Below are 7,413 nucleotides of genomic sequence, written 5' to 3'. Positions count from 1 at the left end.
GAGACAAACTGCAGGAAAAGGATCTGGATAATCAGATCTGGAGTTTTCATCAGGTGACAAAATGCAGCAGGAGATTATTGTCAGTTCACTACAACAGGAAAAGGTCCGGAGCATTCGTGTGTTCTGGTCAGAGATCACATGTTTTTGTTTACAGCTCAACAACTCCAGCGTCTTAAGATGTCAAATCTCAGTATTGTTACAAGTGAATTCATTTCATCTTCAGATATCTGTTTTCTTTTTAGGTTTTTTGGAGCTTTGCATCCATTGTGTGTTAGAAACATCACCGAGGGCTCATTGGAGACATCTTCAGCATGTTAAGGTCCAAACCTTCTCCAGAGTTTTCCAGGAAATTTTGTGAGTTAGATGCCTTGAGGACAGAAGACGGTGTGGAGCACTTAGGTGAGGGCTGGTGCCCTGGTAGAGCAGCAGGAGGCCGGACATGACGTTTAAAATTCTTCATGATTTTGTTTATCAACCCTGGTTTTGGGCCTTTTCACCAAAAGCTCTCAAATCTCTTTGTCTTTCCAAGTTGATGAGTTGATTCGTCTTTTTTCCTCCTGCTGTTTTCTGGGCTCACTCAGACATTCTCCAGCATTTTTACAGGGAGGTGAATAACTCTCACATAACAGCCCCTTCCGGATAATTTCAGGAGAATATCTGGAATTCAGTTCAAGTCTGAAACACAGAGAACCACAGTAGAGTCAGCTCACAGGAAGCTGTCCAGACTTTTGCCACAGTGCACAAACTAATTGCTCCTAAAACCTCAGCGTTCTCCCGTTGCACAGTCTCTGTGAGCCGACTGACATTGATCAGTCTCGTCATCCACGACCACAGAAACCGCTCTCAGCAAGAATTTCACCAAAGCGCTGCACTCAGATCCTGGATCAGGTCTTTATTAAGAGGACAATCAAGGACAAATGCCAGCACGGATTTGTTGGTGGGATTTGAAAGCTTTTATAAAAAGCCTATGTTTGCTCCCTGTACTTGAAAATGCTCTGTCACTTTGTGTTGTTCTCCTTTCTCCCCCCCTTCTCCATCCATCCTCCCTCGCTCTCTTATCCCCCGCTGCTTCAGTATCATCGATTTGTGCAAACAGCCCGTCTAACTCTCTCTCCTCTCTCCTCTCTCCTCCTCTCCTCCTCTCCTTTCTCCTCCTCTCCTCCTCTCCTCCTCTCCTTTTTCCTCCTCTCCTCCTCTCCCTTCCGGGTGTTCTCGGCCTCAAAGTCGTTTACAGACAGACTTCCCGAGCAGCAATTATTATTAATCTGGCTCCATTAACCACCCCCCCCCCCTCCCTGCAGCAACTCCTTGGCGAGAGGGTATTAATCACTGTAATTGTCCAAAAGCCTTAGACCCCCCGTCCCATTCTCCGTCTCTTATCCCCTCCCTCTGGATGTTTCCCTGTCTTTCCTTCCCTCTCTCATTCTGTCCGTCCTCTGTCTCTCATCGTCTCTCGCTCACTGACGTTCACACACGAATGACTCAACCTCAGCTTCTTCTTCATCAACGCTCCCCCTCTCACTTTGCACGTCTAATCCCCTTAAATGACCACTTAAGCATTTATTACATTATTTAACACCATTTCATTACAGTCATCAGGATCCAGCAGACATTCTCAAAACTGGTGCGTGTGTATGTGTCTGTGTGTGTCTGTGTGTGTGTGTGTGTGTCTGTGTGTGTGTGTGTGAGGTGTCTAGGTATTTCTTATGATGTGGGGACCTGACTCTCTTTACAGAGTATCACTTTGCAGACTTTTTTCCTTATAAGGAGTAAATCAAATAATTTTATGATTTAGGTAAAGTGAAGTTTAGATTAGATTAATGTTGGCTAAGGTAAGGGAAAGGTGAGGTTTATGTTTAGGTTGGATTAAGGGTAAGGGTAAGGTTATGTTTGGGTTTAAGTTAAGGTAAAGATAAGGTTAAGGTTAAGGTTAAGGTTAAGGTTAAGGTTAAGGTTAAGGTTAAGGTTAAGGTTAAGGTTAAGGTCAAGGTCAAGGTCATGATAGGGTTATGTTTAAGTTAAGGTTAAGATAAGGTTTAGGTTAAGGTTTAGATTCAGGTTAGAGTTGGGTTTAAGTTGAGATAAGGTTATGGTGTATGTTTAAATTAAGGTATAGGCTAAGGTAAGAGTGAAGTTATGGTTAATGTTAGTGAAGCCTTAGTCTCCAGGAAATGTATGTAAATCAATGTAATGTAATGTCCCCTGAAGTCATGGTAACAGGAATGTGTGTGTGTATGTGTCTGTGTTTGTCTGTGTGTGTGTGTGTGTGTGTGTTTGTGTGTGTGTGTGTGTGTGAGGTGTCTAGGTATTTCTTATGATGTGGGGACCTGACTCTCTTTACAGAGTATCACTTTGCAGACTTTTTTCCTTATAAGGAGTAAATCAAATAATTGTATGATTTAGGTAAAGTGAAGTTTAGATTAGATTAATGTTGGTTAAGGTAAGGGAAAGGTAAGGTTTATGTTTAGGTTGGATTAAGGGTAAGGGTAAGGGTAAGGTTATGTTTGGGTTTAAGTTAGGGGTAAAGATAAGGTTAAGGTTAAGGTTAAGGTTAAGGTTAAGGTCAAGGTCAAGGTCATGATAGGGTTATGTTTAAGTTAAGGTTAAGATAAGGTTCAGGTTAAGGTTTAGATTCAGGTTAGAGTTGGGTTTAAGTTGAGGTAAGGGTATGGTGTATGTTTAAATTAAGGTATAGGCTAAGGTAAGAGTGAAGTTATGGTTAATGTTAGTGAAGCCTTAGTCTCCAGGAAATGTATGTAAATCAATGTAATGTAATGTCCCCTGAAGTCATGGTAACAGGAATGTGTGTGTGTGTGTGTGTGTGTGTGTGTGTGTGTGTGTGTGTGTGTGTGTGTGTGTCTGGGTGTTCCGGTATTTTCAGTGTCCGATCTGATTAGTGCTCGCTGCTCGTTATGTTCCTAACGAGGAGCAGTTTCAGTTCACTGTGAGGTTAATGAATAAAAGAAGGAAAAATTTCTGCATCAGTGGAAAAATAAATATTCCAGTGCCACCAGACAGAATGAGAGAGAGAGAGAGAGCGAGAGAGAGGACAACAGACAGTGGAGAGTTGAGTCTGTCATCATTTTGTCTGTAGAGGCTCTGTGAGGCTCAGGTTCGGTCGTGGTTTGAGCTAAATGCTACATGATGCTACCAGCTGAGAATCATAGTGGGGAGGCCTCTGGTCCAATTCAAAATGGTTTATAAGCTCTGAGAAATAATGGATTACATTTATAATGTCGAGTTCTGTTTGTTAGAAAGGAACCGAGCATTTCACTCATCATCCACACGTTTACCTTTATAGCATCTCACAGCCTCCATCTGGTGGGAGCGTGACTCAGGTGGGGGTGTCTCCGTTCTCCTGTCCCTCAGGAGGATGGATGTCAGAGAGGCCCGACGCCGAAGAGATGGAGGACGGATTAATAATCCTCCGGAAGCTCGGTCCTATTTCAACAGGACCAATCCCACCGAGGTGAGCCGGGGGCGGCGGCCCATCAATAACGTGGACAGGACAGTTACTCTCTGGGCGGTAACTTTCCTCCACACTCTTCATATCTCTCCCACTGTCTGGTTTTCTGTTTTCACAACGATTGAACTGTGACTCGACCCCAAATCTTTTGAGCATCAAACACTCGTTGACATGTGGCTGTAAAGAGTTTGTAGCGTCTGCAGCGGCGGTCATCTGGAAGTATGTCAGTTACTCAAATTTCAAGTTTTCAGAGGTCCAGCTCCAACGATCAATGCTTTATCAACATGTGGCTAAAAAAGTCTGAGTCTGTCTCATGAGCTGCAAAAAAACAAATAGCGAGAGAAACTCACACATTCAACTTACTGCACATGATTTTTGAAACTCCGGAGATTCTTTTAAAAAGTTGTGCTAATTTATCATCTTCTGTTCAAACTATTTATCATCCATTATTTAAAACAGTTAAAACTTTGAATTTGAGATACTTAAGCCGGGTTTAGATGTGAACTCTGGAAAATTGGGACACACACTTGGTCCGGCTCAAGGAAAGTGTGTGAAAACATCACAGTGTTATAGTTGATATTGTTTGCAGGTTTAAATCTCTTTTGTTTGATGGTAGGGTTTAGGGTCAGGGTCAAAGTCAGGGTCAGGGTTAGGGGTCAGGGTTTAGTCCTGGTCAAGGATTCTTTCCCCCGGTGGAACAGCTTTGCAGCCCTCGCTCTGTTCCACCGTCTTCAGCTCTCTTACTACAGATTATCCTGAGGAGCAAATCTACACGACGGTTTTAACCCGACGTCTGGTGAACTCTGACATGTGAGCAACTTAACTTTGCAGACGAGACAATCCTGTCTCTCTCTCTCTCTCTCTCTCTCTCTCTCTCTCTCTCTCTCTCTCTCTCTCTCTCTCTCTCTCTCTCTCTCTCTCTCTCTCTCTCGCTTTCTCTCTCTCTCTCTCTCTCTCTTTGGAATCTCGGTATTTGGGGAAATGCACTTTTATGCTTTGTTGTGAAGATCAGAGCCGCTCTCTTGTGTGTTAGACGCAGCAGCATCTTTACAGATCTATTAATAACAAGTTGTACAGTATTTCACAATTGGAACATCAGAAACATCTCAGCTGCACAGTGTCCTCTGGGGAAAGAATAATTCCAGTGGAGAAAGCTGTTATAATTCTCATATATTCTCACAGCTGTTATGATTCTCATATATTGAACAAGTTGATAAATAAATAATAAACCGTACATTATAATATCAAACTCAACTACTGATAATAATTTATCTATGACAATCTCTCTCTCTCTCTCTCTTTCCCCCTCTCTCTCTCTCTCTCTCTCCCTCTCTGTCACTTCCCTCAGGTCTCTCGCTCATGTTAATTCAGGCAGACCAGTGTTCCAAATATAGAAAACCAAAGCCGTCTCCGAGCATCTACATGATGACACTTTTTTTCAGACGTCTATGATCACTGGAGCTTGCGTTATCCGATTTCAAACCGTGTGCACAAACATTTACTTGTGTATCTTTGTGACGAGCATTTTGATTTAATACCTTGCACTGAGGAGAGCTTTTAAGGTTTGGTTTGAATCATGTATGGGTTAGAATAGGGGATTATAAAGATAACACAGTGATGGTGAATGGTTTATGTTCTGGTTAGGGTTAGGCATTTAGTCAAAGAATGCATTATTCCAATGAGTGTCCTGGTTGGGTCAGGGTCAGGGTTAGGGTAGGCCTTTCTCCAGAGTTTGTGTTTTACACATGAGCAAGGCAGCAGGAGATTCTCAGGTCGGACGTGTTCTTCACAACAACACAGGGATCTCTGGAGCGTTCAGGTGAGGTCGTGCAGCAGGCAGGATGTAACGGGTTAATCCTGCTGTTGAAAAGTGTTAATGTCTGAAGTCCTGGTTATGGTGGTGGTGGTGGTGGTGGTGGGGGGTCAGATGCATTAACTGGTCATGGTTCAGGTTAGTGATGATAAGCCTTTGGTTTAGCCATCAACAATGAATGGATGTCAATGCACAGTCCTACTAAGGATTGCTTCAGGAACCTGTGTGTGTTTGTGTTAAACTCCCTGCATGTGTTGGCTGTGGATTGATGCCTCACATGTGCGTGTGTGTGTGTGGCTGTGTGTGATTTTGTGTCTAACGCTGAGCTCGTCCATTTTGATTGTCCTTGTCTCACACTTAACATTTCTCTCCTTATGTGCGATAAATAATTCAGGCTTCCAGAGGCAGAAAGACGAGTGAGAACATTCATGAGGAAAGAGCTGAACGAGTCGAGAGCCCATGACTATTATCCATGAATTGTCTTTCAGGGAGAAATGGAGGAAGCAGGAGACACACATTTCCTTCTGTGGTAGAAACTCTGCAGCGCACGCACAAACAAATCAGGCCTCATCAGCTACATGCGGCTCAGACGGGAGATTGAGCTGCTCCATTTGCATTTCCCCCAAAGTGCCCGGCACACAAACAGCCTCTCCTGTGTAACAAGGATAACAGATCACATCTCGCTGAACTATCGATACATCCCTCAGGGCTGTTTCACTGTAAAGAAACAAAGAGAAGAAACAGCCGACCTGGTGGACGAGCATCCTGGACATGTGTGTGTTTTCATATCTGAAACGAATGAATGATAATGTTACGAGCCGGGCCTCACAGATTGAACTCTCTCTAGCTATAATTACGTTTCAGGACTCCATAGTGGTTTGGTTTCCTCTCCTCAGTGGGTATTGGATTAGCTGTGTTTTCCCTATTGAGCTACTTACCACCTCAGGCTTTAATACTACACCCCCTCCCCTGCTCTTCTACTCATCCTCCTTCACACGGTTTGCTGAGGAGGCCGTTCCTGGAGAAGCGTTGCTGCCTCTGAGCTCTGGAAGGAAAAACACAAGCCTCCTAATAACGTCGGCCTTTCTCTGTTTGCCTGCAGCTTTTTGTCTCTGTTGTCTATTCACGAATGTTGTCGCTGAGCTTAGTTTAGAGTCTGACTGCGATGTATTTTCCTGAAAACCCTGCCGCCGTGTGCCTGCAGATAAGAGGCTGCGTGACCATTCGACTGTGATCCCGACTGTGAGGTGGTCTTTGCCTCGTCACCTATAGAAGTTGTCTCAATCCCCCGTGAGCTCATTATTTTCGAATCGGCTTGTCGGAAATAAGTGGGTAAGGAGTTAAGAGTCTTATTCTCACACGGTGACACGTCCCTCAGCAGCAGACGGTGACAAGCAACGCACAAGACGCACAAGACGCACAAGACGCACACACGCACATACTGAGCAGCACAAGACGAGAGGAAGGCTGGAGACGAGGCTGAGAAGCTAACGGCTGAAGAACAAGCGATGCATTCATACATGAAGAAACTAAAACAGGCTCATTTATTCATCAACTCCATTTCTGAGTCTTAATTCCAACATTGTGCATCTTTATACAAAAATAAACTCAACGACCACCAGACAAAGAGTTTTCTGTATTTGGAAATCATGATCAAACACACTTCTGGCAGTACAACAGCTCAATACTGGGGAGTTGTTTGAGACTAGAAGGAAGGGTCTCCCACTCAGATTGACTCACTGAGGCAATCAAACATGTTTTATTCGTAAAGCCCATATTAAGAAATCCCAATTTTGCCTTTAACCCTCAGCAAGAGTGAGGAAAAGCTTCCAAAATAGAAAGCTCAGAAACCTCAGAGAGACTTACACGTGGACGATCACTCTCCCAGGATGGAGACATCAGGGTTTAACGTATTTGTACAAAAGGAAAACTCTGGCGAGACGAATAGAGCAGTAATGATAATTGCAGGGATAGCGATTCGGCCAGTAATTGTAGTAAATGTAAGTCTATCGATTACAATCCGGGATGCACTGTTACAGCATTAGTGTTGTTTGTGTTTGTGTAGAGTTTGTGTTGCTTCCCCCGGATTCACTTTGGCTAAATGTCAAACAAACCGATTTTAAAAGCTCATTTG

The sequence above is a fragment of the Platichthys flesus genome, chromosome 4 (assembly GCF_949316205.1).
Source record: "Platichthys flesus chromosome 4, fPlaFle2.1, whole genome shotgun sequence".
NCBI lineage: Eukaryota > Metazoa > Chordata > Actinopteri > Pleuronectiformes > Pleuronectidae > Platichthys > Platichthys flesus.
The sequence above is the reverse complement of the archived record's forward strand: the minus strand, read 5'-3'. Positions refer to the sequence as shown.